This window comes from Zingiber officinale, chromosome 9A, assembly GCF_018446385.1.
Source record: "Zingiber officinale cultivar Zhangliang chromosome 9A, Zo_v1.1, whole genome shotgun sequence".
NCBI classification, from domain to species: Eukaryota; Viridiplantae; Streptophyta; class Magnoliopsida; order Zingiberales; family Zingiberaceae; genus Zingiber; species Zingiber officinale.
Genome location: NC_056002.1, coordinates 55,721,671 through 55,734,728, shown reverse-complemented (window position 1 = coordinate 55,734,728; position 13,058 = coordinate 55,721,671).

The window sequence follows — 13,058 nt, the reverse complement described above, 5'->3', positions numbered from 1 at the left end:
GGTCTTGCTCAATACACTCATAGTGTACTAGTGTAATTTATTAGTCAAGATAAACTAATACCTAATTACACTACAACCACTCCAATGATTTGTCCCATTCCATCTTGGTTGTGAGCAACTGTTTATAATTTATAAGGATCTGATAACATGATTTTATGTGTCTCTCCTCACACCATGTTATCTATAATATAAATTAAATGGGCAACTACACTTAGCATAAATGTAGGCATTTGATCAATGTGATTCTTATATCTTTATACAAAAAGCTAGACTTTTAGTATACACACTAACAGACCTAGCCTTCTAGCCTCCTCTATCAGCCTTGCGTCTCTCAGATGTCTCCCCATCCTTCACGTCTTGCCTTCTGGAGCTTCCATCGGCCTTGTCATTGTTGTCAGGTCTTCCTTTGCCAAGAGGTCGCGCCTCCGGGACTTCATCCATTGCCAAGTCACACTTGGACTTACGTTGCCAAGACTACATACTTGGGCTTACACCGCTAAGATTCATCCTTGGATTTTCCTCCTTTACCAAGATCACACTTGGACTTTCCTTGTTGTACATGTATCCTGCACACTCACAATGCATATCTAATACAACAATAAACCTAACTTAAACCTTTGCCCAAACATCAAAACCTAGGGTCACTAGATTGCTCTAACAAGTAGCACACAAGAATGCATGGTCATGCTCAAATTAGTCAATATGAAATATTGAGTTTATTTTATTGAGTGTGTCTACTTAGGTATTGAAAAAAAAATGAAAATAGGATGACATGATCTATATCTCATGGAACAATCTAAATATCAAGGATATGTTGGGGGGGGGGGTGGATTGCCTACATAAGAAATAAACCTCTTTTTAGGTGGTTGTTAATCCAAGACGTTGAAAAACACTAGAAGATCTCCTTCGTTGAAGATGAAAAAGTCTTTTACACATGTTGATGTTAGTTAGAGCCCTAGAGCCGATCATTTGATGATTGTTGTATGGACTCGTTGTATCATATTCTTGTATATAAATAATGACATTTATTTTTTGTTATTATACTTACTTGTATTGGTGCCAAATAACTAAGTATAATAGCGTCCTTGAATAGAAGGTTCTTACCTATATCAATCGATTGGTTGAATCGATAGTGAGATGATATAGGGAACACTACTCTTAATCATTGATAGTCAAGTATTAACATTCAGGGACAATGTTAATGTGACGAGACTAGCATGTAGGTCAACTCGATGACTTGATCTCACAAGTCATGGATATGGAGATATCAAGTTGACACATGGGTATGCATTGGTAGAGATTCATTAAATTAAAATTAACTTGAACCAATAGTTAGATTAGATCAACCAAGGGAGAGAAGTGGTCAAGTTTGACTTGACTTAAGTAGGAAGATGAAGAGTCAAGTTTTGACTTGACTTTGACTTGACCAATGCCACATCATCAAGGCTTCTTCATTTGGTCAAGTTTGACTTGACCAAATTCCACCTCATGGAGGAGATCAAGAGACTTGACTCTTGATATTCCATGGGAGTTTATAAGCCTAAAGTGGCCGGCCACTTGGGAGTTACACAAGGTGAGAATTCATTCTCCTTCATTTCTTCTTCTTCCTCTCTAGGTTTCTTCTCTCCCTCTCCTCCTCTTTGGCCGAGACTTCTTGGAGTGCTAGCACACTCAAGATTTCTTCTCCATCTCTTGCTTGTGTGGATACACATAGAGGAGTATCTACTTTGATACTCTCGAGATCCGGCGAACCTTGGACGAGCGGGATTAAGCGAAGGGATTCGCATCAAGGGTAAATTCTTATCTTGTAGATCTAAAGTAGATCTAGGTTAGAAAACTTGTACGTGAAAGTTTTTACAAAATTTTATTTCTTTGCACGGATCCGTGGCATGGGAATTTTGGGGTTTTCGCAACGCAAAAAGCGATTTTTGCGGCCCGAAAAACCCAACAGTTGACAGCACAAGAATGACTAGGAAAGTTAATACTAAAGTTGTTCTATATTTCCTAAGTCCAGGGGTCTTTTTATAGCCCCTAGAAAATCTTATCTGAGGTTGGAATGCGCCTTCAACAAGGTGGAAGGCGCCTCCAGCAAGGCAAGCGAAGATAAGGTTTTATCTTCGCTAACGGTTACATTTTGCCTAGTTTAAGGCACCTTCAAAGGGTTGAAGGCGCCTTCCCACAGAAAGGTGCGAAGGCACCTCCAACCAAATTGAGGGCACCTCCGGCAGCTCCGCAACTCTCCGTTGGCTCTTCTGTTGCTCCGATCGCTTGGGTGATTTCGTTCATCCGGATCCATTTTCGGCCTTCTCCTCGAGCAGGCTTCCTCCTCGAATTCTCGTCCCTCAAACGTCACGCACGTCCTTCTAGTCCACCAGTATACTCTTTCGCAGCACCTCGTCCCTCGGATGCACCGAGCTCGTCGACTCTTTTTCCATGTCATCCTTCTCGTTACCTGCGTCTTCCGCTCGACTTCTTGTATTCCTAAGCCCCTGTACAATTAGACACAAGGATCAAATACACAAAAAACCTAACTTAACTTAGTTGACCACATTAAAACTACCACGAGGTACTTATAGGATAGAAGGACTGAGCCATACAAGATAATAGACATAGAAAGGTTCGGTCAGATCTCGATATTTTCATCACTTGGGTAGTAATGATGCATTGCTAGATGTCACTCATTGTTTATATTTCTAAAATAGTTTTAGATATATTGCCAACATTACTAGAATCTATTGGATCACATACAAAAAATATATTGATTTGGAGATGGGTTTATTTTAGTTTGACTAAAATATGATAGACCCTAATATTCTTGGATTGAATTGAGTTAGACTCAAATAAATCTAATCATTAGATTGAGTCCAATGCGAGTTAGACTCATTGGGTTTGATGGAGTCTAATCCGAGTTAGACTCAATTGAATCCACTCGTTAAAGAAGAAAAATGATGATTAATTTGGATTAATCATGCATTAAAAGAGGATAACCAAAGGGAAAAACCCCTTAGTATTCATTGGATCAATATAAAAGGATTTTTACAATGCATTTTTGTATAGAGACCTTTAGTCTTCTTCTTCTTCCCCCTTTTTCTCTTGGCCAAAGCTTCCTTGCTTTGTTGCTAGTATAACAAAGGTTGTTTCTTCTTCAAGTCGTGAGTTTGTGAGACGGAAGGAGAACGTGTTCGTGTGAATACCGTAGAGGTACGATCACTTGATCGTGCTGAGATCTGCATCCAAAGACAAGTTGTTGCTAGGATTACTTTGAGCACACAGCAAAGGTAACCATTTGTTGGGTCGATCAAAGTATCAGATCACATAGATTTAATTAAAATATCATCGACATACACCTCAATATTTCTTCCAATTTGGTGCTTGGAAACTCGATCCATGAGCCACTGATAAGTTACCCCTGTATTCTTCAATCCAAACGGCAAAATAGTATAACAAAAGGTTTCGTTTGTAGTCATAAAACTAACTTTTTCTTGATCTTCAAGAGCCAAGGGAATTAGATGATATCCTTGAGAAGCATCCAACATGCATATAAGTTCACGACCGAAGGTAGACTCTACTAATTGATCGATATAAGGTAGGGGGTAACAATCTTTTGGATAGACTTTGTTGAGGTTACTTTTGGTTACTTGGTTCAGAGTATGTGATGACTCCTACTCCAAAGCCCACAATCGTTGATCACTTTCATTGAACAATCACTATCAAGTCAAATAAGTTACAAAAGTGAAGATAAATTGAGTACAAGTAACTTTGCAATTTAAACAATACCGATGATTTTTAGATACAGATCTTGAATGTAGTCGTCGTTGGAGCAGAGTTTGGGCGTCATAGTGGTTCTCGGAGCAGCGCACAAAAGCAAATGATTGTCAAAATTTGTTATATGTATGGTTGTCCGAAGTGCTAGTCGAGGTCCCTTTTTATAACCAAGCTAGACCAGATCCAGATCCACTGATCTTGGGATCAGGTTTGACTTGATGCTAATCGATCGACTAATCTAGGTGTTCGGTCAACGGAACCTTTTGAACCTACCCAGCTTCTCCTCCAAATTCTGCCACTCCAGATGTACCTTTGTTTGGTCGACCGATCCCATTGTTCGATCGACTGATCCCCTTTTTCTCGCTGGCTTATCTGGTCCGATCAACCCAGTACAATTAAGTCAGTGCCTATCCATTGTTTGGTCGACTGAACCCGAGGTTCGGTCAAGCTATCCCTTGGTCGAACCCAATCAACTCGTTGGAAATCTAGTCTATTTGCTTGGAGGTTCTATCGACCGATCCAAAGGTTCAGTCAACCGATCAAGGCCAAAACTTCAACCTACAAAAAGTTAGTTTCCTGCAAAATAGAGTTTAGAAAATAGGCAGATAACATATGAAGTAAAATCAGTTTTGACAGTCTTCGGACTGTCCGGTTCAGACTTTCAAATTTCCCTAGAAACCCTATGTCAAACTGACACCTACTGTTCCTTTAATGGGAATGCGTCCTCACCTACTCCTCTCAGGAGAGTTTACCTTTTGCTAGATCGGTCCTTCAGACCGCCTGGACTTTTGCTCGGCGTCCAAGACTTCAGGTCCTCATGATGAAAGTCCGCTCCACGACCCGTTCAGACTTTCACCTGGTCGGTGACCACCAGGATTTTCACCTAGACTCCCCGACTCTAGGATTTCACCCAAAGAGTTCGACCCACCAAGACTTCACCCAATCCTCTAGATCACGACTTCGTGCCTAACCGCAACTAGGAATTTCCTTTATCTAGGGTTACCTCCCCCTAGTATTGGGGATCTTGTGGCCGGCTAAAAGGGGGGTTGAATAGCTTGGGCACCCCCAAGTCGATTACTTCTCTACAACGTTAGTGCGCAAGTGGAAATGCAAACTAAATTAATAAAAGTAATAAGTAAAGAACATAAAACTGCTAACACGTTCAATGTAACGTGGTTCGGAGATTGCTTACTCCTACTCCACGGCTTATCCTTGAGGTGGGTGATCCCTTAATCCTTCGATGGATTAGTCCCCGGCAATCTCTGGCTAGAGCTTTCTCCTTCTCGGTGGAGCAAACCTCTCACAATGATCCCTTCCTCTTTACAGGATGACACTTAGATTTGGAGAGGAAGAGAAGACTTGGAAGCTTGGAGGCAAGACTAGGCGTGTATCAACAAGATTAATAACCTCCTTCAATGCTCTAAGCTTCCAATATATAGAGAGGAAAGAGTTGATCACAAGACAGCTAATTTCCCTCGCACCAGTCGACTGACACTTCCATCAGTCGACTGGTGCAACCGTTGGACACAGCCAATGACTACTTGGCAGAATCAGGGTTTCTGCCAATGATCGACAACGATCACTTACCAGTCGACTGGTCACTGTTGGTTGAGCGAACAGAATGCTTCTGTTCGCTCCTAGTCGACTGGACTAGTCAACTGCCACTTCCATCAGTCGACTGGTCCCAGTTACACACTCACACTCATCCTTTCCAGAGTCGCCCTTTGAATCCCTCTTCCTCGGCCTTCGTCCCTTAGATACACCCGAGCCCGCAGCTCCTCTCCGTGCCATCCTTCACGTTGCCTTGAAGTCCACTTCCTTCGGCTTCACTCCGTTGCTCCTCATCCGACGATCCCTCGGATGTCTTCCATGCCATCCTTCACCGACTCAAGGATCCGAGCCCTTAAATGAGCTTCCCAAACTTGGCCACACCAAGTTCCTCTTGTGTTTCACCAAGCCCTGCATGACTCAAACACATATCAAATACATATGAAAACGTAACTTAAACTCTTTGACACACACATCAAAACCATGATCGTACCGATCAAACTTAGGTCGATGCACCAACAATCTCCCCCTTTTTGATGTGTCATAATATGTTTAAGTTAGGCATAAATAATGACATGAAAATTACAATCATAGCATACACATGAAGCATAAACCCCAAGCTTCCCCTTAACATATGCTCTACCCCTTAATTTTCATGTTTTGGATACACATTCTAACTTAAACTTTCTCATTTCTCCCCTTTTGACACCATCAAAAATATTGTACCAAACAATTATGCATACCACGACATCAAAAATTTAGACTAAGTTAACCAAGACCAGCTACTAAAAGTGTTGGAAATCATGTACCAATCAACTAGTATCTGATGCAGTCGACTGGTACATATGTTGTTCAAATTTCAACATTTTGAAGCCAACTTCAGAAATGCATAAAAAATTCCCAAAAAAATAAAAAATCATGAAATTTTGAAAACATATTTCTTTTAATGTTCTCTAACTATGAAATATATATATTTTTTTTAAAAAAAAATCAAAGTATTTTTGAAATTTTGATCAAATCTCAAAAATCTTGAAAACATGCAATTGTGTATCAATTTGAAATCTTGTTTTGTATTCATATATTTCAAGATAAGTGTACCGCTATAAATAAAACATAAAATGTTTTCAAAACATTTAAAATGTCCAACTATGATATATGAGCAAGATATCCATTAATTAAATATTTGTTTTCCCCATAATTGGCATATGATCACTAAACATTGATACATTTCATAACTCATCAAAATGCCATAAGCATAAGTAAATTATTAGTATCATCCTAGCATCTCACATCTATGTTTAAAATGATAAAGCAAGCCATTATGAGATGAAATGAAGGTAACCTCTACTTAGCCTTCATGAGGTTATATTCAAAGCTAAGTGCTCCCCCTTAAGGTCTCAAGTCAACAACATAGAAAAAATTGGAATTATGACTTCCATGGTTGACTTATCCCAAAATCCTCTAACCCTTGAGGATTGATTTTGGTACCCAATAGAGGTTCTTCTTAATTGGGTTAACCAAGTATTCCTTAGGGATCCATTTCCTATCCGTGGTTTTTATCTTTGATTGCCCCCTAGCAATTAGATAATGATAGGATTTTTCATTGTTGGATTTCTTATACCCTAAACCCTTTTTGTTGAAACTTGCCCTTTGACTCCCAATAATCATGTTTAGAGTTTTAGAGCTAATTTCAAATTTTTCAAGGGCTTTGCTAAGGTATGCTACCTTTTCCCTTAATTTCCTATTTTCTTCTTCTAAACATGATACATTTAAAATAAAGGAAGAAGAAGCATGCACATCCTTATCTTTAATAGACATGGATTCTAATTTTTCCTTAAGCATGCTAATATCATTTTTCAAAAATTTTATTTTTCCTTTTAGCCTTAAACAAATCTTCATTTATACTTTTAATAATTTTAATTAAAACATGAGGGGAAAGATTGTATATCTCACTTACCGAGAAGTCCGAGTCGGAAGATTGTCCTCCCCCTTCACTTGAGCTCCCTTCTTCTTCTTCACTTAAGCTCTTTCCTTCTTCATTTTTGGATGAGGTGGAGGCTATGTCATCAATTTCCATTAAAGAAAAATGGAAAACATGGTGTTCTTCTTCCTCCGATGATGATGGATCATCCCATGTTGCCTTGAGATTTTTTACCTTCTTCTCCTTTTCTTTTGTCTTCTTCTTCTCTTCCTTCTTCTTTTCTTCATTTTTCTTCAAAAGAGGGCATTCATTCCTCGTGTCCTTCTCCTTGGCAATTATAGCAAATGACTCTCCTTGTCATACTCTTGCCTCTTGAACTCTTCCTAGCATGAGATTTGGTAGTTGAAAAATTCTTAAATGCTTTTCTCATTTTTCTTACCATGTACGCCTCTTGATCGCTATCTATTGAGGCGCTTGAATCTTCAGAGTCGGAGGTTAGTGGGGATGAAGACTTCTTTTTACTCTTTCTCTTGTTTGCCACAAGGGCTACTCCCCTTGATCTATGGGCTTCTCCATCTAGCCCTTCAACTCTAGTTTTGTGGAGCTCCATTGTTGAAAAGAATTTATCTAGAGAGCACTTCTCTAGATCCCTTGAAATGTAGAATGAGTCTACAATTGAGCTCCAAGTTGTGGTTCTTAGGAAGGCATTGATGGCTTTCATAATTATGTCACGGATGAAGAGATTCTTGTTGGTGCAACCTTAGGTCAAGGTTGACCTGGTTGACCCGACTCGAGTTGACCTGACTCGAGTTGTATTTTGATGTTTGACAAGAACAAAAGAGTTGTATTTTGATGGGAGATTGTTGGTGCAACCTTAGGTCTAGGTTGACCTGGTTGACCCGAGGTGAGTTGACCTGACACGGGAAAAGTCCAAGTATGGGAACTTGGCAAGTGGAAGTTGGAGAGGGCTCGGTAGCTCGTTCTCCGGACTAGGTCAGAGAGGGCTCTGTAGCTCGTTCTCTGGACCAGAAGTGGAAGTCGGAGAGGGCTCGGTAGCTCGTTCTCCGGACTAGGTCAGAGAGGGCTCGGTAGCTCGTTCTCTGGACCGGATGTGGAAAGTCCTGGTGAGTGAAGCCAGGCAGACGGATAAGTCCTGGTGAGTGAAGCCAGGCAGTGGGAAAGTCCTGGTGAGTGAAGCCAGGCAGTTGTGAAAACCCTGGTGAGTGAAGCCAGGCAGATTGGAAATCCTGGTGAGTGAAGCCAGGCAGATTAGAAATCCTGGTGAGTGAAGCCAGGTGAAAATTTTAGTGAGTGAAGCTAGGTGAAAGGGAAAGTCCTAGTGAGTGAAGCCAGGCAGTGGGAAAGTCCTGGTGAGTGAAGCCGGGCAGATTGGAAATCCTGGTGAGTGAAGCCAGGTGAAAATCCTAGTGAGTGAAGCTAGGTGAAAGTCTTGGTGAGTGAAGCCGGGCAAGGAAAAATCTAGATGGATCAAGGGTGATCGGACATCTGGTGTTGAGAAGGTCAAGTAGGTCAAGGGAGTGACCGGATACTTGACACGAAGAGAAAAGTCCAAGTGGGTCAAAGGGATTGACCGGACACTTGGTGGGGAGTCTTAGCAGGTCAAGGGAGTGACCGGATGCTAAGCATGATGTACCAATAGGTCAAGGTTGACCGGATGTTGGTTTGGAAGGTTTGGGACTTGGTTTGGGCAAAACCAAGCTCGGATCGATCGATGGATCGATCCGATACAGGTATCCGGATCGTGCGGTGACCGATCAAGTAACAAACAAGTAGCCTCATCGAGTGTTATCGATTAGTCCGCACCGATCGAAACAACGATAAGAGGCAAGGAGTTCGGGAGAAAAGCATGCGTTGATCGGTCCAGAGCCTGATCGGTCCCCATGATCGATCAAGAAGCTCTGGACCGATCGGTGGAGCTGATCGGTCATTCAGCCGCTGTGACTCAACGGCTAGGTTATTTCGGGCTTCTGTGTTCTGGTCTTTTTGCTTGCAGGTTCGCAGGTTAGCCAGGATATCAGGGGATATAAGAAGAGATCGAGGGTTGCTGACTACCACTCTTCTTCTTCCTCCTCGAGCTGCTGTTCTTCTGAAAGCTGTGCTTGAGCTTTGCTGAGCTCTGAAGCTTCGGGGGAGCTTCTTTGACTGAGTTGCTTGTTGGCATTCGTCCGTGAAGTTGGTGCTTCATCCGGGACTTCAGTCGACGAGAAGGCAAGCGAGTATTTGTACATTTATTGTGTATTTTGTTCTTGCTCTTCTTTGTACTCCTTATTGCTGTTGCAAAGTTCTTGTGGCGAGGTTTCTCCACCCATAAGGAGTTTATATTAGCCGGTTTTCCGGGGACTCATCCACTGACGGATTGATAGGCTTCGTCCACCTTACGGACACGCCGAGGAGTAGGAGTTTCATCTCCGAACCTCGTTACATCGACGAGTTTGAGGTTTGCTATTCTTCGCTTTCGTTTCTATTCGTTTTATTTCCGCTGCGCTAACCCTAATTTGTAGAAAGAAACGCGATTTTGGGGTCGGCTATTCACACCCCCCCTCTCTAGCCGCGATCATCGATCCTAACAAGTGGTATCAGAGCGAGGACGCTCTTCGCCGGATTAACACCCGAGGGAGCACAAGCTAGAGATGGATCTATTTGGAGAAGATGTCACGATTCCACCTTTCTACGATCGCGACGACTTCGCGTTTTGGAAGGTAAGAATGAAATATTTTCTTATGACTAACCTTGAAAATTGGAGTTGTGTTCAATTAGGGTTCAAGCCTCCGATGGACAAGAAAGGAGAAACCCTAGAGAAGAAGAAGTGGACCAAGGAACAAGTCCACCAATCCCTAGTCAACGACGAGGTAATGAAAATATTTGAATTCTCATTACCTAACGATATATTGTGTAAGATAGGTGGTTACAACAATGCCAAGGAATTGTGGAACAATTTGGCCAAGTTCCATGAGGGGAGCTCCACTTCAAGTCATGAAGAGGAGTCAAGTGAGCTAAGTAGCTCACATCATGGAAGTGTCGAATTAGAAGTTGAGGGCCACTCAACATCTAAGGATGAAGTGGAGGAGAGCTTTTCTTCAAGTTCGGAGCAAGAAGAAGAAGCTTCTACCTCCGGAAGGGATGAAGAAGAGAGCGTTCATCCATCCTCAAACCTAGGTAACTCAAGCATTTTAATTTCTAGCAAATTACACATAATGTGCTTTGAGTGTAAAGAATTTGGGCACTACAAGAGTAAGTGTCCAAGGAGGATTAGGGAGACTCCACCGGCGCCAAAGGTCAAGGAAGCCGGAGTCCCGATACGCAAGGGCAAGGAGCACGTGGTGTGCTTCCAATGCAAGCGAAAGGGACACTATAGGAGCCAATGTCCGAGGGGGAGGCAATCTCACAAGGACAAGAGATCGAGCACATCAATAGGGGGAGCTAAGGCAAACCCTAAGGTACCCTCTAAGGCTCATTTTTGCAATTATAATAAGACACATGCTAGTAGCCTTATTGCAATTGCCAATAATGATAAACATGTTAACCTTAGAAATCAATACATGAGCTTAGGAGCCAAACATGTTAACCTAGATAAGGACAATTCTAGGAAAGCCAACCCTAGAATTAACCCATCTAAGGTTAAGGATAACGTAGGTAGAAATCCCAAAACAACTAGACACATGCCTAGGAATACCTCAAAGAAAAATGAAAAATTAAAGATTGAGGTATTAGAGAAGGAGAATCAAGTCTTGAGGTCAAGACTTGATACTTTGGAAAAGGCTCTTAAGAACTTGGAGAAGTCATCTCTAGGGTTTAAGGGTCAAAAATCCAAGTCCAAGGACAAGAAAGGTTTGGGTCACAAATCTAAGTCCCAAGTGGTCAAGCCCACTTATCACAATGTTCCATTCGATTATGGAACAAAGTCTAGGGCTAGGAAGACCATCACCAAGGTCACAAGGGGAGTCACCCCTAGAGTTGATCTTGATGAGTCCCAAATGACCAAGGCTTCAAAGCCTAGGAGGGTCATTAGAAGGGTTGCTAGGGAAGTCATCCCTAGTGAATACTTAGTGAACCCAATGAGCTCAAATAGGTATTGGGTTCCTAGGAGCGTGATTTCATCACGCTAAATGAGTTAGGGTGTGCCAACCTTACTTGAATAGGTAGTTAACCTAATCATGGCAAAAGGTGACACTTTAGGATTTTTCAAGGTGTAATCAAGCCTTGAAAATGAAATTAAGAATTATTTCTAAGATAATTAGGATGTGCCAACCATATTTGAGGAATTTTTCTAGAGTCAATCTAGTTGGCACATAGTGATCTAAAAATCTTGAGGATATGATTTTAGGTCTATTACACTTAGGAATATAGAACCTATGGCAAAATGATCGAAATTATCAAAAATGGCAACTAAGGCTAGAATTAGGTATTTTCTATACCTTTATGTGCTATTTGCCATATATTGTTTGTCATATGCCATGTCATGACATCATATTTATTTTATGATCATTTAAAATGTCATGATAATGCTTAGGTTAGTCAAATGTCATGCTCTATTTAAGTTTCATACTTTATGCCATGACATCATGACATTGGCACATGTTTTTACTTATGATACAATTATATGCCATGTCATCATTTCTTGCATTTACAATCAATGAAATTGATTTAAGGTTAAAAACACAATTTGATATGGAGATCAAATTGATGTTTAGAAAATGCATGAGACCTTAGCCTAAGATAACCTAAACCCATATCTCACATCAAAATTGACTTGGATGTGTTTGATACACCTTAGATGTGTGTGAGATATTAGGATTGTGAGTTAGGATCAAGGTGCATAGTTCTTGTACCTAGATGAACCTAATTCTAATTGGGGATCATAGCGAAAGCTTGTGTACAAGTCATGTACATTTAGCCCTAAGATTATGGTCCTAAATTAAAGGGTTTAAAATCATTTCAAAATTGATTTGAAAAACCTTGATGAAGCTTTTCTAGTGATAGCATTCATCATTGAACAAGTTGATACAAAGATAAGTAACTTTGAGCTATTTCAAAGACTTTTGAACTTTGTATCAAGATTTGAAAATGGAACTTATTTTCATAGAAAACTATTTTTCCATGATAGTATATGTTATGAGGAGTGTATCCTCAAAATTTTACAATTTTTAGAATTTTCTGTGATTTTCTAGAGGTTTCTGAATTTCGGGAGAAGAAATCAGAAATCAGAAATCAGAGTTGTGGACCGATCAGAGGGGATTCTGATCGGTCCAGGGGTGCCTGGATCGGTCACCGTGACCGATCCAGGGAATCCCTGATCGGTCTGGTGACCGATCAGGGCGTGCCAACTTGCTGATTTTCGACTGTTTTGTCTGAAATTTCAGCTGGGAGTTGGTGTTTTGGATTTCTAAAGGTTAGAAACTCTCCAAGACATTGTTGGTGCAATGGTCAAGGGGGAGTTGACCTTTAGGGGGAGTTTTACGTATTAGTCAAGGAGGAGTTGACTTTTAGGGGGAGTTTTTACTCGTCGAAATTTTTGAGGATGAGTGATATGGGATTATCACTAAGTTGATTGTTGACTCTAGTGTCAAGGGGGAAATTAAGGGTTTCAATGAAAGGTATGAGACTTTCATTAGGAAGAAACTCTTGACCTTGATTCACTCCTTTTGATGTGTGTCAAAAAGGGGAAGAATGTCTAGAGAATGTTCAAGGAAGAACATTGGAGTTAGTGGGAGAGTTTGTTGATCACGACGAGTGAAGTTGTGAACAACGATAACTTATTCTTCAGGGGGAGAGTTTGTTGATGTGTGCCAATAGGGGGAGAATG